Source organism: Lepisosteus platostomus, chromosome 6, assembly GCF_059453375.1.
Source record: "Lepisosteus platostomus isolate fLepPlt1 chromosome 6, fLepPlt1.hap1, whole genome shotgun sequence".
Lineage (NCBI taxonomy): Eukaryota > Metazoa > Chordata > Actinopteri > Semionotiformes > Lepisosteidae > Lepisosteus > Lepisosteus platostomus.
In genome coordinates this window covers 42,739,023-42,758,529 of record NC_142616.1, presented here as the reverse complement: position 1 = coordinate 42,758,529, position 19,507 = coordinate 42,739,023, and positions in this window count along the sequence as shown.

The window sequence follows — 19,507 nt, the reverse complement described above, 5'->3', positions numbered from 1 at the left end:
TAAGCAGGTGTGAGCCTGTTTAGTACCTAGATGGGAGACCTTCTGGGAAAAGCTAGTGTTGCTGCTGGAAGAGGTGTTAGTGGGGCCAGCATGGGGTGCTCACCCTACAGTCTGTGTGGGTCCTAATGCCCCAGTATAATGATGGGGACACTATACTGTAAAAAGGTGCCGTCCTTTAGATAAGACGTAAAATCAAGATCCTGATTCTCTGCGGTCATTTAAAATCCCAAAGCGTTTCTTGAAAAGCCCTGGTGTCCTAGCCAAATTTCTATTGGCCCTGGTGAGTGTACTGGCGCACTATGGCTGCCGTCGCATCATCCAGGTAGATGGATATAAATGTAAGGTATTGTTATTAACTATATTTAAAGATGTAGTTTATTGTGACCATCAATGCAATTTAAGGAGAAGTTTTTTTAATCTTATGCTTGTTTTGTGCCTTATAATTGCACCACTAGACAATATGAAGGTTTTATTTACAAAGAACTTTACTGAGTTTACTTCTACTATTTTACTGTAAAACAAACAAAAATACATTTTTAGGAAATTTCTTAAAAACACATACTGTATTTAGAGAACATATCTGAGCATACTTTAGTTCATAAAACCCAACAGCAAGTTTCAAACAGTTTGGTCAGAATTACTTTTCAAATTTACTACAAGTCCAAAAATTAATAAAAAATGGTTTATGGTTGGAGGATCTAAAAAGAAGTTGAGGGTTAAACATTCATCCATTCATTTTCAGAAACACTTTTATTCTCAGAGCAAGAATATCCAGACCTGATCCTGGAGATTTCATTATGTAACTTTAAAGCAGCAGCATGTATTGCCACAGTAAATTGATGCTTTTAAGACAGTAATGAGATGGTCTGGGTTGTTAAGTGCTGAATTAGAAGGAAAATCTACTCACGCACCAGTCCTCAGGACCTGGATAGGACCGTCTTGCCTCAGAGGGCCACTATGGGTCTGAGCCTAACCCTGAAGACCAAGAACAAGCAGAAGCGCACAGAGGGTGTGCTTTTAAGCCATGTGGCTCCTAGGGGAGCATGCAAATGCCGCACAGAAAGTACTCCTTGCCATAATCAAACTCAGGATCCTAGAAATTAGAGGCTGCAATCTTAACCACCACACCACTGGACAGTCCAAGATTTAAAGATGCTCTTGTTAATTTCCTTTAGTTTAGTTTTTCTGGCATAGTACATTCGAAATTGCCCTTGGGCTCATTTCTGGATTTAATAGAAATGCATTTTTATTCTGGCTAGCAGGCCCAGTACATCTCTCTCACACTGCAGTTCTCCTTTCTTGCTCCAGAGATATTCAAGACCCTTGGGCAACAGCTGTTACGATTCATCAGTTGTCTGTCCTTCGTTTGAACTTGCTCTCTTGCTTTCTTGTAAGGAACACCTCTAATCTGATCTGATATAGATGCAGAAAAAAGTATTTTGTCTGCCATGATACACTTTCCAGAACGTTCCAGAGATTAGAATTTCTTGGATCAGTGTCGGCCTTTGGTTTTGCCTCTGCATGTCAGTCCATGGGAAATTTACGTATGACTAACCTCGATACAGATGCTTTCTTTTTCGTTGACAAATTCAGCGTGTCTGACGTTGCAGCAAATATCAAGACTTGCCTGATCATGACAAATCTAGAAACCGAGGCGCTCTAAAGTATTCTAAGTCAGGTGGCATTGTGTGGGTATGTGAGTGTGGGTGAGTGTGACCCAGGTGAAGGCAAGATCTCAGGCAGGACAACAGGCGGAAAGATCCCAGATGATCTGGGAAAGCATTTTGCAGTGCAACCGATAACAATCAGAGGGCTGAGTGCCAGGGATGCTATTCAGGTGTCACGGTAACCAGAGAGCATCTTCCTTGACCTCCAACCCATCAATTAGGAGGTGAACCACATCTAACTCAAAGAAATTGCCCCATACCCGGAGGCCCCCAGAGGTGGCAATATTGATTATTGATAGGTGGGAGGGTCTCAGTGACAAGGACAATTCCAGTGGTGAAAGAAGCTTTTGATTGTTCCACTTGCACGCTCCACTGAGCACACTTCTATTGCACACACATACCCCTATTGTAGAGAACCCTCAGTTCATGAATTATACATTAGCTTGCAATCTTTATCTTCAGTATTCAAAGTAATCATGTATTATCCTTTAAAAATGCACAGAGCCCTGCCACCTCACAACAAGCGTAAAAGGAATTATACAGCTTTCCCACAACTCTTTCACGCCCTGCTTTTTAATCAAGAACCAGGATCTGCTTGAAGACCTACAGTATGTGACACCGCAATCTAAGCTGTCAGATACTCTTAGGAAGACACCTGCATAGGTGCTTAAAATTAGATGGCTTGCTGAAAGATCTGTGTTGTGAAAACTGGACACTGTCAAGCAAAACAAGTGGGTACATGCAAATGGATAGTCACAATACGCAACAGAGGGTACCAACATCACTGGTGTCTACTGGAACATACAGTGGGTTTCTAGGGTATAAAAAGTATAGCATATATTACTATACAGTCACCATCCACATTTCAGTTTCATGATGATGAACATCTCTCACAACACAGTTCTTTGAACAGGACATGCAACTAATAAATACACTATAAATGCTGAAAAACATGTATTTTGTCTTTAGACTTTTCTTAACAAGGTTATAAATTAATCTTCAATCTCCTTTTAAGAGTAAGTAAACTCAATATGCTGAACACTTGATGTTTTCCTTCAGATTGCTATGATACCTCTTAGATGAGCCTACTTAGTATGTGTGTGTTTTGTATTTACTTCCCTATCACTCTTCTGCAGAAAAAGTCTTTGAAGAGCACCCAAGATGTTTCTGTGACTCAGAGGGTAGCATGGTGTGTGCTCTGCTGTTGTTGCCATATGTCTTTTAAATATTTTTCTGCAGCAGAAACTGAGGTAGGTAAGGTAGATTGAGATGTGGAGGCAGGGGTTTCCTGTGTGTTTTCTGTACCCCTATATTCTGTGCAGAGAAAGAACATGGAGCCAGGTCTCTACAGGAGAACATCAATAGCATGCTTCTCTGTTAAATAATTCAGTGCTTTAGAAAGGCTGCAAACAGGAGGAAACCATTCAGCCCATCTACTGTAGGTTGTTTGGTATTTAGTAGCTAAATAATCTGAGGAACTCATCCAGATGTTTTTCTACAACATGCCTAGGTAGCTTGTTGCATACTCTCGCAACCCTTTGTGCAAAGAAATGCCCCATGTTCTTAGTTATAGTTTATAGGTTATTGGAATTTTTGAGGATCTTGTCCATCAAGTAGTTTCCTGATCTCTCTCAGTCACCGCTAATGCTTCTGCAGCGAAATAAAGATTTTCATCTCATCACAGGAGCTCCAGCCCCTGCACTGGCTGTTTTGCAGAAGCAGGAATCTTGTAGAGTGACTTGCACCAATGCTGCACAGTTGTGACATCTGTGTAGTGTAGTGTTTCTTGTTTTCCTCTCCACTTCCACTGTGTCCAGTATTAAAGAAATCACTGCCAGCCTTAAACGTCCTGAGAATGCATTGAAACAGATTATTATATCTCAATATTTATGAAATATCTACAACAATGAAACATAATGACAGTAAAGGGAGTGTCTTCTGTTTCAGAAGAAAAATTGCTTTGTGTGCTGTAATGATTATCATTCTTTTTTCCATCCTTTGTGAAGGATTTTGTTTTTCACAATCAGTCTGTTTTTCACAATCAGGCTTTTCACATGGCATGGGCTAGTGACACACTGGACTCTGACACATCACTCTCTTCCCCATCTTAGCTAAAGACTCACATCCTGAGCATCACCTGTCCCCAGTTTCTGCAGTCCATCTGTGCCTTATTTCTGGTTCTATTTACACACAGGCTCTATGAAGGGCTCAGGTCAAACACAGGTTACAGTGCAACTTTATTTTAGCACTTTTTCACACTGGACTTGTTTTCATGATTTCAGGGTGCAGGGGTTGCCAGGGTGCAGGGTGGGTGTTGGTGGGTAAGTCAAAAAGGTTGACAAAAGAATCCTCAATTAAGTTTTAAGTGATGTTTTTTTTTTGGCAGCACAGGTTTTCTGAGATATTGTAGATGTGCAGGAAAATGTTGCAGTTTGAGCTGAAGTCATACTGCACATACTCTTTGCAAAAAAAAATCCCTACATTTAGCCTCAGGAATCCCTGTCATTTGATCCAAAAATAGTCTTCTTACTGTTTTTTTTAATGCCTAAATCATAGTTTTACTTTCCTTGTCATACTTAAAGTCTTACTTTACATTCATAGCCAGCTTCCTATATTCATAATCATAGCTTCACTTTGTAATTAGAATACTCTACGGCTGGACTAGGGGTTGAAAAGTTTTTTTCCTTAGTATTTCTCCTCAGATCCCTCAGTCTGCCAGCCGTCTGTGTGGTCCTATTTGTGTGGTCCACATTAGAGTGTGGATCAGCTGATGAACAAATACTCCTCACCGTATTTATCGGCTCCTTTCGAAAGCCACCCTGAAAACAAGGGTCAGTGATATTAATATTAATAATAGTCATATTAATAGTCTGGATTCATATAATTTTATCTGATGCCTACAATTTAGACAGAACAAAATATTAAAAGTAGCCCTCATGTTTGTTTTCCATGAATGGACAATATTTCTTTTTCAATTTTTGTCAGTAAGAACCCTGAGGACATTTGCAACGTTGTCTTTGAACTATGAATTAAAACTGGATATTTACCTACAGTATTAAGGACAAAAGACAAAGGGCCAGAGGGTGACCTGGAAGTTAGCACTTTAGCCTCTGAGAGAGAAAGGCTGGTGTTGGGTTTAATGTTTGACTAGGGCGGTTTCTGTGTGGAGTTTGCGTGTTCTACCTGGGTTTACTCGGTTATTTTCCGGATATGCCTGTTTCCTCCACCTCTCAAAGACATACAAGTCATGTTTGCTTGGATATTCTGAACTATGCCTTTCTTCATGACCGCGTGAAGGACTGGTGTCCCTTTCCAGGGGAGAGAGCAGACCAGTGATCTCACTCCGGCCTTGAGCCATGTGCTTGAACGACAGGCCCTGGGGGCCCAGAGAATCCTCACCAGGATTAAAGGGGAACTGCAATGCTATTTTTATATTTTGGTGTTAGAAGGTATCCGCATTGATGAGTGCATTTCAAACCACAATGAAAGCAAAATGTACACAGTTACTTGAAAACCTCCAATTTACAGTAAACAAAATAGACACAATTTTTCTAAGAAGCAGAGAAAAAGAAACAGATTTATAAATACATCTCTTTTAATCCAATAGAAATATTGCTCCCAATTTAGAGACATGTTGATTTTGAAGAAATTATCCTTTCATTGTGGTTTAAAATGCACTCATTAATGCTGGTTTTGCAGACAAATACTACTTACTTGTTACTTTTGCATGCAGATTACGTTGGAACATTTCTGCAGTGAAATATCTGCTGCACAACAATTATTTGCTTGTGCATCACATTACAGTAGTCATTACACTGACTAGTGAGCAGGAAGGGTCGCTTCATGTCACAATTCTTGTGAATTCTTGCTGTAGCCCATGGCGAGACCGGCGGTTTGCAACAACAACAACAACAACAACAACAACAACAACAACAACAACAACAACAACAACGGCATTCAATTTGTTAAATAGTTCTACACCGTCAATGAATGTATTTTGTTACAGAGATTTAATAACTAGTCTGAGAAATTGGGACTGCAGTTCCCCATTGAGAGCCTTTGTGGTAATGAATGAAGGAAGGAAACATAAGCATGTAGGGAAAAAGAAAACAGCTACTGTAGCTTCTGCTTCATCGCAACAGAAGCCTCTTTCTGAGAGGACGCTTAGACCTCCACAGAAGATTAGTGTTAAATATCAAGGGGAGGTGTGATGTCTGGTCCCTGCATGTGTTTCTCTATTTGCTACACAAAGTGCTTGATTAGCTGGGGGGTTCACCTGCAGATGCAACACTGCAAGTGCACTAGGCAGAAAAACAGATGGCAAGTGGGGGGAGTGAATTATCTTTACAGCGCAAACTGAATACCAATTCACCAATTTGGCCTTCATTTCGATATATGCTGTGTCCCTGGAAGCAAATATATTAAGCTTGCAGTATTCGTTACACAACAGAGGCAGGGATTTGCGTTTAGTTCAGACCCAATCTTAAATGACAGTGGCTCAGAGGATCTTAACACATAAGAACTCACAATGGACCTTATTGGACTGTGCAGAAAATTGCAGAATTTAAGCAGATCCTTACAGTAAGGAAACTCCAACACAGCAACCAAACATCCCACTAATCTCTCCCCTGTGAGAATGTGACTTCTTAACCTTTCAGCAATTACCTCATAAGTTAATTAATTGCTATGTCTAATTACAGATAATAGAGGCCTCTAGTAACAGGTCCGTTCTTAAAGAATTCCCTTAAAGCCTTTACCCTAACAGATACAGAACAGATACAGTAGGGAAGGCGGACTGGCACTGGAAGGCAAACGCTGTGTCATTTCTTAAAGCTCTGCAATTCTTCTGATAATGTTCTAATAATTGAACAAGGAACGGCGTTTGTGTTGCTGAAGCAGAGTGAACAGGTTACAGAACACAAGTTAGGTCTGCTTGAGAAATGTGTGGTGTGTTTTCAAAGAGGACAGAGGATATGCAATTGATCTGAATAAAGTATGTCACAACAGCAGCTTTTCAAAATGAATGTAGATTTGGACAAGCTGCCTGGAAAAACACTTTTCTTCTTTTGCCAATCATTTTCTTCCAAAATCACAGAATTGTCAAACCTGCTCACGAGTTGAAACAAAAGCAATGTGAGTGTTCTGATGCAAAGTAGCCATTTTGTGAGGAATCAGAGAATATCAGAGGAACACAGCAGGTGTGACCATCCAAGTGCAGAATTGTACACTACATATTGAAAAGAGAAACTGGCTCAACAGAAGCACTAACAGGTAGGTTACACATTACAGACAGCGAGTCCCCCAGATAACCAGAAAGGCCCAAGAGCTCCCTAAGGGCATCATCCCCTGAAGTGAGAGATACAATCCTGTCCTGAGGTCCAGTATTCCCATAAAGAAGCCCCTATATCATTTTTGTAACTACTATTCACCACATCAATCTCTTAGCCCTAAAGTCTCTGTCTCTGTCTCCCAGACATCTCTCCCTGGTGCACGACCAGAACTATTAGACTCCTACATATTTCTCAGTGCTAGCAATAAACTCGTAAAATTGTGCCTTCCTAGAAACTTACAGTATTCTTAAAAGATATGTTTCTAGAGTATTGGTTTGATCTACAAGATTTGGCGGAGCGCAGGCAAACATTGCATACGTGGAAGTGAGCTGTATTGCAGTGGTCACTTCCCACCAACCTGACATGTGGCAAGAAGACTCCCTGGGGTTGGAGTGGCTGAAACAGGAACTGGAAACCGCTGAGGGCAGCTGGTGGCCGAACCAGAGAACACTCAGTCAGCCCCAGGGTGCCACCCCCCTGGGTGTCTTAATAGAGAGCAAGAAGCAGGACAATTCCCCTGTACCCTAAATAGTTCAAACCTGCATTTGAAGTTATAAGGACCTAGCTAGCCCTTCCAGTAAATAGTTAAGGCCGTTAAAGTTCTGTTCTCTGAAACACTTGTGTGTTTGAGGTTTTCAGTAACCTGTCACTACAATACATATCTACATTTAAAAAATATTGGTATTAATTTAAAGTAATTGGTATTACTCTTCTGTTTGTTGAACCTAAAAATGTTATGACATACACTAGGTGTTTCGGCAAGAATGCAGTTTCTTCGGGTTCTCTGTTCCTGTGGAGCTTGTGAATGTTTAGCAAGTGGAAATCGTTTAATGAACTGGACAAGTGGAACACTGCAGGCCAGTTTTCAAGAGTTTACCTTGTTTTGTTCGCATCTTTCAGTTGTTAGCATTAAAATACCTTGAAAACTGTTAAATAATTCCAAGCTAGCTAACATGGATCAAATTAAATTAAATTGGTTACTGCATAATTGTATTTACTGCCAATAACCAAATTGGAACACAATATAGAACCATGTAGCCCTCAAAGGCCTTGCTCACACTCTCTCCTCAATATGATTCTCCTAGCTCTCAAAGTTATGTTGTCATTTAAATATATTAGTTTAAATTGACCTTAATTGGAAAGTACTGTAAATAGCTTGTTGTTTGCCTCTACCAGACGTAGTCCACCCAGTGCCGTTCAGGAAGGAAAGGGTGAAAATCACTCACAGATTCATAAACATCTCCCCCAGGTCTCTGTCTCTCTCTGACTGTCAGTACTGAATATTTGATAAGGGTGTCAGTCTTCTCTCAGCTGGCAGACTGGGCCTCCTATAGCGACCTCGCTGAAACCAGCTGTACAGACCAGCTGTCTGTGTGAGAAAGAAACAGGTAGCCTTTCCACTGACACAAGCCTTGCCAGGTACTGTAAGATCACATATACACAAGAGCACAAACACAAAAAACACACGTTTCAAAGTTCTTTTTAAACAAGGTATTTGATTTGGTCCTGTCCTGACTTTTTCATGAAGATTTCAAGGTGCTCTAGGATGGTATTCAGCACATGTGGAGTGACAAGCGCAATCGTTCAAGCCCAGAACATGTGGATATCTGTTCATGTTAGAATGACTGAGAATGCAATTATTCATTCACTCTGTGACATTTTGGGAGCTACTAGCTTACAACTAGAGAACCATTTAATGCAGTGAAATTGGTTTATCAATGTTCATTCCTGTACCTCCAGGCAGTTAATTGGGTTAGGTACGTTCCTTCACTTTGAGTGCTCAAACACCAACTCAGAGTTTGTAATAACCTCTTTTAAATTGTTCTAAAAAGCTCCAGTGTGACTATTTTTGTCTTGGTTCATGTGTGACTGCAACTCTGATCCTTATTTCACAAGGGGAGGATTACCTCACTTTCTGTTAGAGGGGTAGGAGTTAGTGATAGCTTAGTTCATCATTTAGCAAGCATCTAAATCTTTGTGGATGGCTTATCTCACACCATGGTAGGGAAACCTGAAAACTAACCTGCTTCCACCTCTGTCTCAGAAATAAACTTGAACCCTATGATTCTGCTCAATTCAAGCTAATTCTTTCCCCAGGATTGTGGTTAAACTCAGGGCTGAGCAGCTGGGAATCTCTCAGGGTGGCGACTGCCCTGGTTTTACATGACCTCACGAACAGCATTTCTGCTGAAACTGAAAATGGCTCTGTCTTATCTCACTTCACGGAACCCTGGTCTGCAGTAATCAATTACACCTGCCCGTTCCTTTAATTTTAGAGTTCTGAGACAGACACCACCGAAGACGTCATACCAAACATCTCCAAACTGGGACAATTTGATTAAATAGCTCGATGTGTCTTGGAAGAAGGTCAATAGAGTGCATGCTTGTGTGGGAGCAAAAAGCTTACATTTGTGTGGAACGGAGCAATTAGCTAATGGATTCTGTGTGGCAGCCAGGTTTTCAAAATCAGTAACACACTCAGCTTCTTCCTTAGTTCAACCTTGTGAGCAATATCAGAGCAAGAGTGATTACGCTTTTTGTTGACAATAAATGCTTTGATGTACACCCCACCCTTCCAAAATTATAAATCCTTATTACATTCCTGTATCATAAATTTGTATGTTTTTCTCAGTCCTTGTATTTTGAAAGGTACTTGTCAATGATTTTAGAATTATGTTTCTCTAAAGTCATCAATATCAAGTTCAAGTTCAAGTTTATTGTCATTATACTCATATACAGGTATATGGTATAACGAAATGCTATTAAGCTAGTTCTCGGACATAAGTAGTACAAAGAAAAAAACAACAACAACAGCAATACAATACAAAAGAAAGACAGAGACAACAGGCAGTGTGCAAAAAAAACAACAACAGGCAATGTGCAAAAAAACAACAACAACAACAACAACAACAACAACAACAACAACAGGCAATGTGCAAAACAGCAAAAAGGTAACAGGTTATGTGCAAAAACATGCATCAACAGAATGAAATAAAGGGATAGAAATTATGGGGAGTGAGCTTTTGACATGTATGGTAGAGGTAGATTTTCAATGTGTGTTTGGGTTTTTGGTAAGAAAGAAAGAAGGCACTGTGAGGCTCAGATCATAGGTGAGAGGTGAGGTAAGAGTGAGAGAGGCTGGGAGTTTAATAGTTTGATAGTACGAGGGTAAAAACTGTCTCTGAGTCTGGTAGTCTGGGGCCGAATGCTCCGGTACCATTTTCCAGATGGTAGAGGGTCATAAAGTCTGTAGTTGGGGTGTGTGGGGTCTTTGATGATGCTTAGAGCTTTCCTTAAGCACCGTCTGTCATAAATGTCCTGTATAGATGGGAGGGCAACCCCAGTGATGGACTGGGCAGTTTTCACCATCCGCTGTAGGGCTTTGCGGTCAGCAGCACTGCAGTTGCCATACCACACTGTGATGCAGCCTGTCAGTGTGCTTTCTGTAGTGCATCTGTAAAAGTTAGTGAGGATCTGAGGACATATCTTAGCCTTCTTCAACCGTCTTAGGAAATACAGGTGCTGTTGCGCTTTCTTGATCAGACAGGTGGCGTTGAGAGACCATGTGAGGTCCTCGGTGATATGGACGCCAAGGAATTTAAAGTTACTGACCCTTTCCACTTTAGTCCCGTTGATGTGGATAGGGGCATGTCTGGTTTGCAGTTTCCTGAAATCAACGATCAGCTCCTTGGTTTTGCTGACGTTGAGGGTGAGGTTGTTGTTATCACACCACGTTGTAAGGAGATTGACCTCCTCCCCGTAGGCCCTCTCATCATTGTCTGTGATCAGACCTACAACTGTGGTGTCATCGGCAAACTTGATGATGGAGTTGGTGTTGTGTTTGGCCTTACAGTCGTGGGTATAGAGGGAGTAGAGCAATGGACTAAGCACACACCCCTGGGGAAACCCAGTGCTCAGAGTTAGTGTGCCGGAGGTGTGCTTTCCAAGCCCGACAGCCTGAGGTCTGCCTGTCAGAAAGTCTCGAATCCAGTTGCAGAGGGTGGTGTTGAGACCCAGTGCACTGAGTTTCTTGACTAGTTTCTCTGGGATGCTAGTGTTAAAAGCTGAGCTGAAGTCGATGAATAGTAGTCTTGTGTATGTGTTCTTTTTGTCCAGATGGGATAGGGCAGTGTGTATGGCAATGGAGATTGTGTCGTCTGTGGATTTGTTGGACCGGTAGGCAAACTGGTACGGGTCCACTGTGTTTGGAATGGTGTCTTTAATGTGCTTCATGACCAGCCTCTCGAAGCACTTCATGATGACAGGTGTTAGTGCCACCGGCATTAGTGCCACTGGTCGGGAGTCATTAAGATATGTCACTGTGGTTTTCTTTGGTATTGGGATGATGGTGGTTGTCTTGAAGCTATCGCTATAACTTCAGAGTCATTCATTCCCCAATGATTCGCTATTCAAAGCTATCGCTTTGCAATATGTTGCAAAGTAGAGAGAATAAGTTGTTATTATTTGTCTCCCCTACTTTCCTACTTGGTGGTTGGACAGTTTGTCCTTCTAGTATGAAACAAAAAACACAGTTTGAAATCTTTGCCTGTTGTAAAGCATCTGGCAGATGTGAGAAATATACATTGGGCCCTCTAGACAGAGAGCACCTTCCAAGCACTTGTATGACCACAATGAAATCCTGTTTTTTCAAAGATCTTGAAATTTTCAGGGCAGGACGATAGCGCAGTAGCTAACATTGATACCTTGCAGTGGTGGGACCCTGGTTTCAATTCTGGACCTGAGGTGCTGTATGTGTGGAGTTTATATGTCCTGCCCACGCTTGTGTAGGTTTGCTTCAGTTGCTCCAGTTTCCTCCTCAAACATTCTAATGGGTTAATTGGCTTCTGGGAAAATTGGCCTGAGGTGTGAGTGTGTGCCCTATGATAGACAGGCGTCCTGTCCAGGGTGTACCCCTTCTCGTGGCCGTTGCTTGCTGGGATAGGTCCCAGGCTCCCCAATGACTCTGAATTGGAAGACATAGCTAGAAAATAGATGGATTGAATTTTTCTGGATGGAAATGTTAACACTAGTCAACATTGCTGTCGTGCAATGCTGGAGCCATGGGTTCAGCTCTGCATAGAGTTTGTATGTGTCACGATCGTAAACCCTTTCTCTTAAGGACTCTCCAGCCCTTCCTTGTTTTTCATTCATCTCCCGCACCTGCTCCCTGTTCCAGCCCCCTTTGTAAGCCAGATGCCTACTCTGTTCCGGGCTCTGCATTGGTTCCTGTACCAGGCGTGTCCGGGACCTGGAAGCGCCTGGTCCCGTCAAGGTTTTAGTTTCTGTTCCTGTTCCCGTTCCCGTTCCCGTACCAGTCCCGACCTGGTTCTTGTTTTATTCACGTCTGTCTTGGATAGATTATCTGGCTTCAGGCTTTTGCCCCGTTTTGGATTCCCCCTTTTGGACTCAGCTCTGGATTGTTTACCTCAGCCATACCTCCCCTGAACACCAGCGCACCATGGACATGCCCCCTGTTTTCATTCCCGTCTCCTGACTGCCTTTTCCCCCGTGTTTTCCTCACTTATCCCCGGATTGTGTCATCTGCACAGGGGCAGGAAAGAACGCTTCCATTACAGTACATTCTTCCCATCTTTGTGTGAGGTTCCTCCTGGTGCTCCAGTTTATCCCATAGTCCAAAGACATACTGGTAAGCAAATTGCCTTCTGGGAAAATTGACGAGGGTGTGAGTGTGTGTGTCTTTGTGTGCCCCGTGATGGACTGGTGTCCACTCCAGGGTGTATCCCACCTGGCTCACATTGCCTGCTAGGATAGGACCCGCTCTCCTGTGATCCTGAACTGGATAAAAATGTATGGATTTAATTTTTTTCAGTTTGTGAGAAACATGAACCATTGTGCCTGTTTCAGGGCTAAATCTGCATACTTAATAAATGGGTATACATACAAATCTGAAATCCATTTGCTTGTGTATAGCCTTAATTTGTAAGTTCCATTGATGGTGCCATGTGTGTCAGATCACTTTTCTATTTCAGGTACATTTGTCCTAATAAGCACAAATGGTTTATTGTTCTGCTATGTTCTTGTCTTATTTGGGCTGAACTTTCACCCATTAAAAGTCACAAATTAGGAAAAACAATCTCCTTCTTTGTCATATATTGTACAGTATATTTTGAGCAGAACACATTTTAAGCTTACAAATTTATGGATTTCCCAGGTAAAAGCTACAATTCTGATTTTTTTACAGAACAAAAATGTTACTACCTAGAGAATAAGGCTCGACTCCTGGGCACACTGCTGAATCTGAAAAGGTAATGAATGTTTGAAGTGTCAGCACCACAATGCTAATAATTTGTGCCCTGGAGACAAACGTGTGTACCTGACTGAGAAGCAGTGGTGATGAGCAATGGATGCTGGGAATGGTTTGTGGTCCTATATTTGTACCTAATGAACAAAGGTTGTTGACAGTGCTAGTGCTTTGCCCTTTTGCAACCTTTAGTTACGCAAAGTAAAAGCTTTTTGTGGCAGCAAAACAGCATTTGGGAGAAGGGAATATTTTAAAAAGATAACTTTATGATATTTAGTGTCAGAAAATGGTTGAGGACATGCAAATAAGGGCTTATTTTTCTTTGTTTACAACATTTGTATTGTACCAGGTTATGTGTTGTTCTCAAAAATGAAACCAATTACAGGATTCAACAGTTGAATGTTAGAGTACTAGAATGTTAGCCTATGAAAAATGCTGGTGTGTTCATGTTAACACATTGCTTAAATCTTTCAGACAATGTGGGGAAGCAATAAAAAAGGTAAACAAAATGTTAGGCCAGTGGGTGTGTCATTTGCAGTTTATATCTTGATTGCACATACTCAGAAGGTGTTTACCAAGCTGCAGGTGGGATAAGAAGTAATTTAGTCTTGTTAATTAATGACATGGTAAATCATTAAACACACATTGGACACAATACAGATGCAAAGGAGAGAAAAGGTAGTAGAGTAAAACAAAGAATGTTAGATAAGAAAGACAAGGAGAGAGAAAAAAAGAGAGCAGAAGGATCACTCTTTTACATTCTTCATCCTCAAAGCTTTTTGGAGACCATGCTACTGTATGTCATCTGAACTATTTTAGAGAGAGTGTGTCTTGTTTATTTGAGGAAATACTGATTTCCTGTATTGTGGAATCCTCAAAAATGTTCTCTTCTAGTTAGGTGATTTTCTAACCAGGAAGGTTAATATCCTCCCTGCAATGGACTAGTGTCCCATCCAGGGTGTACCCGTAGTTTATCGAGGTAGGCTCCAGCTCCTGTGTGACCCTAAACTGGATTTTAATTTAATATGTTTCCTTGCTCACAAGTTGGCCGCTTACTACTTAAAGCAGACATGTTGTTGGTTAGAAAATGGATAGATGAAGGAGATTCCTATTCACATTTGGGAATCCATGTTGTAGCAGGGTAGATTTAGTTTTAAAGTGTATTCATTTATCAGGGCCCAGGCTTTATTTCTCTTTTTGGACTGTTTGCATTATCTTCTTGGGTTACAGGCTTAAAATACCTAATATTGTGGGTCTGTAGGATTTAGGCTTCTGGAAGTCTAGATATATGTTTTTGTGTGTTGGTGTAATTTTGCTTTGTTAAAAAATGTTTGCTGGTCTTGAAGAGTTTGTCTCTCATTAATAACTCTTATCACCAGAACTGTGAAAGAGAATATAAAGAACGTTTTATTCCTCAGTCGCCTCATTCTTGCCTAACTCTTTGGCAATTTAGTGACCCTGCTATTTAGAATTTAGACTTATTTAGAATACTGTGTATAATTTTGGCAACCCCGTTACATAAAAATATATTGCTGCTCTGGAATCAGTTCAGAGAAGAGTAACCACGTGCATTCTCGGATGCAAAGGAATGTCATAGACTGGCAGGCTGAAAGAAACAAATCATTCTAGTCTTGAACAGAAAAGACTACAAAGGGACCAGATACAATGATTCAAAATTCTCAAAGGCATTTGAGAACCACATATGAACTACAGAGGTTTTGGCACCCTTCCATTTTCAATACATTTCATGACTCATTACTCATTCATTACATTTTTTAATTTGTGTTTTCAAGGGACTGAAATGGATTTGTTAGGCCTTTAATGAAGCTGAAGACAGTTCCAGGGTTGAACAAATAATCTGACCCTTCTAAACTCTCAGATTGTGATTGTTGTTCTGCCCACTTTCAACAACTATGGGCTCCACTAAGCAGCAGTCTGAGGACTTGTAAATGTCACGGACGTCCAAAGGGACTAACCGTGGGGAGCAGGAGAGCGGAAAAAGACCCATATGCGTAGCGGCGAGACGGGAAAAAGGCCCGGGCTCATTAGTGCAAAGAGTTCAGGAATGCCGTATAGAAACCTATGCCCTCAGAGAGCGGACGTGGGGCGCCCTGGTGCTAGGCGAGTCTCAGGACATCCGAACGTCAATGCTGAGCGAGGAAAGAGTGCAAGACCCGGAAATATATAGCCCAAGGGAAAGAGAGGGACCGGAAGGACAGCAGACCGGAAACTAGGGACAGGACAGAGAAGGAGCGCCCTCTGGCTGCAGAGGGCGTGACAGTAAATAAAGATAATTCACTCTTTAAAAAGCAGGGAAACCTATAAAAAGCCTATAAGAAGGCTATAAGAAGGTCACTAAATGCTTCCACCTTGCAATTTCAGCTGTCAGAAACATTATTAAGAAATGGAAATTAAAAAGAACTATTGAAGTCAAGGAAACATCTGGAAGAAAAAATCTGATATAACCACTGTACTCATATACTTGTCAGATCTACAAAGCAGAAAACACAGATCAGTGCAAAGGACCTTCAAAGAGGTTTACCTGATGCTGTTGTAGTTGTCTGCAGTCCCACAGTACAACATTTCTGACACAAACATTATCTGTATGGGAGAGTTATCAAAATGAAACATTTCTTGTGATCTCATCATAAAAATCAGATTGTAAAGTATGCAAAACAAAACTTTGATAAGACTCTAACTTTTTGGAACAATGTGCTGTAGACTAATGAAACGAAAATTGAACTTTTTGGCCACAACCACAGATGATACATTTGGAGAAAAACAGGTGAAGCATTTGAAGAAAAGAACACCTCTCCAACTGTTAAGCATGACGGTGGATCTATTATGCTTTGAAGTTCTGTGGCAGCCAATGGCACAGGAAATACTGTTGCGGATAGAAGGAAGAAGGATTCAACTAAATATCACCAAATCCTAGCAGCTTATATCCCAGTAAAGAAATTGAAACTGAAAAAGTTCAGCAAAAAACAGATATGAAACATACATCAAAATTAAGCATGAAGTACTTAGAGGAACAAGATTAAGGTTTCAGAATGGCCTTCTAAGTCCCCAGACTTAAATATTATTAAAAATCAGAGGAGATCTCAAACATGCAGTGCATACAAGAATACTTAAGCATATTTCTGAGCTAAAACAGTTCTGGAAGGAAAAGTGGAAAGAAATCCAAAGATCTAAGGAAAAAACAAATCTTTTAAAGAAAAATGTATACATTTGAAATGTTCCCTGTAATGTTTAACCAGATCACGTCATCATACTATGCTGTTGTTCTTTAAACATGGTTTGTTTTACTATAGGACTGTGGTTTAAAATAATTCTGAAACATGTCTTCATGAGGCCTCTGGCGTCCTTGTCTATGTCATGCTGTCACCTGCTGGAGAGAAATGGAAATGAAGTGGCGAGAGGCTCGATCTCTACTGGGGCACATGTGTAACCCGAGGAAGGAGTTTTGCAGTATTACGAACACTCAAATACTACCCTTTCTTACTGAGCACAGTGTTCTGAGTAAAAGTCACATAGTCTACACACATTTATTAACAAGCAAATCCAAGAAAAAAAGTTTTATTGTTTTCATGTGATTCAATTTGGCATGAAGGACTGTTGTAGATACTTCCTTAAATAATAATAATAATAATAATAATAATAATAATAATAATAATAATAATAATAATAATTGCTTACATTTATATAGCGCTTTTCTGGACACTCCACTCAAAGCACTTTGCAGGTAATGGGGACTCCCCTCCACCAACACCAATGTGCAGCATCCACCTGGATGATATCCATACTGTAGAAGAAGACCTTCCTCAGGCCGGCCGGCCAACATCCCTGTTATGCACAGGGGCGTATTCGTTAAAGTACATTTTTTAACACTTTATCCAACGCAGGGTCGGAGGGGAGCCAGAGCCTATCCCGACAAGCAACAAGAGCAGGGCAGAGTACTCCCTGGACAGGATCCCAGTCCCTCGCAGGGCCCTAATACACTCGTATAAGGGTCAATTTTCCCAGAAGTTAATTTATCTGCCAGTATGTCTTTGGACTGTGGGAGGGAACCAAAGCACCCAGAGAAAACCCACACGAACATGGGGAGACTATACAACCTCCAGGTAAAAAGGCACCCCAGAAATTGAACACAGGGCCCAGCACTGTGATGTTAACAACTGCAGCACTGTGCTGCCATAGGATTTAATTACCACATAATTAAAACAAAGGACTTGGTGCAGACGTGTGCAGTGAAAACTGGAAACAAAAGAAGAGGGCTCTAAACTCAGGTGTGCAGGATGTGACAGAGCAGTTCAATATTTATATCAATGATCTAACACAGGGGCTGGAACAGTCTGCAGGCCTTGGCCTCACACTGCATTACACAAAGATCAAATTCCTACTCTGCGCTGATGATCAGGTCCTGGTGCTGCCCACGAAACAGGCACTGCAAGATTAGAGCTGTGGTTTTCCAGAAGATATTCAGATGTCAGGGAAACAGCTACCACTTCACACTGAATAATAACAAACAGTCTGCAACAAATACTTTGGTACGACAAGCTGTTCATCCGGGATTTTTGACAGAGAGGACAGGCTTAGTGAGCACAGTCTGAACCTAGAAACTGGGCAGCACAGGTAGACCTGGCAGCCTGGAAAGAACACGCAGTGCTTCCACTGCCAGGAGGGAAAAGCAGAGACAGAGATGCACTTTCTGCTGCACTGCAAGAAATACTCGGGGATCTGAAAGTCTTCTTTAAATATCTAATCTCATCCCAGAATTCCCTCACCTGCCAGAATCATAACCGCTTCCAATCCTTCTGAGGGAGGAAACTCAATAGAGCTGCAGCCCAGCGTGTGATCTCCTGTTACAGCCTGTGGAACAGCCAGTGAGTCTCTCAAATAATAACGTGTTTTTTTTTCAAATGTCTAATAATAATGTCTGAATGGGAAACTGCCTCGGCATGTGTTGGTTGCTAAGGAACAAGTAAAGGTTAATTCCACTCTGAAAAGTAGAAAATAACTTTTCAGATGTTAAGCCTTTCTCCGGTGTGACATGTCAGGAGTCTTTGTATATTTCAGCATGGAATTAACTTAATTGTTCCTAATAATAATAATGTTTGTGTTGAAATTGTCAATAAATGCTGTAACTCATTGGTTGTGCCAATAGAACTCTTTAAATATGAACTGTTTGCTTTGAGGAGGCCTTTGACTCATCTGCCTGAAGCACAGCAAGTGGAAGCACAAGTGCACTGCCATAGATATCCACTAGGTGGGAGGAGGTTGTTTTAAATGGAGGGTTTTAGAAGGGTAACAGGGCAGAGATGCAGCACCTCGGAGAATTTGTAAAGGTGCAAATTCAGATACTTTTCAAAAGAGATTGTTAAACAACTTATAATACAAGGGACGTTCTCTGCATTTGGCTGTTGTACTGTAACGATGTCTGTATCGCTGAACTGCCTTTTGAGGTTTTTAGGACGTCCGGCGAGGTTTGTGCACTGTGACTTTTCTCTATTAAATATGTTGTTTGTCACATTTGACAAATATCTGTATAGGAGAAACAAAGCTTTATAAATCGTCAGAGTACTGAAAGGAGATCAGTAGAGGTGAACAGATATTTCTGTCCTTCACCATAGTGAAGCAGACTGCAGCACCGTTCTCTTCCCCAAGGACTCACTAGCAGGGAACAGTTATGTGTCTTAATTTGAGGGCCATTGCAGGATTTTGAGCTCTAGTAAAATAATATTAGCTATCTTTTTATGAAAGATGAAAGATGGCAACAACATATAGTGTGCAGGAAAATAGGAAAATAGGATATTAAGAGCACTGGAAGGCTGATATTGAATAAAAACACTCTTTTCTATATTGTGCTGAATATACTTAATAATAATAATAATAATTGCTTACACTTATATAGCACTTTTCTGGACACTCCACTCAAAGCGTTTTACAGGTAATGGGGACTCCACTCAACCACCACCAATGTGCAGCATCCACCTGGATGATACTACGGCAGCCATAGTGCGCCAGAATGCTCACCACACATCAGCTATTAGTGGGGAGGATTCATAGAGGGGGATTATTAGGAAGCCATGATTGATAAGGGCCAATGGGAATTTTTGGCTAGGACACTGGGGTTACACCCCTACTCTTTACAAGAAACACCCTGGGATTTTTAATGACCACAGAGAGTCAGGACCTCAGTTTTACATCTCATCCGAAGGACAGCACCTGTTTACAGTATAGTGTCCCAT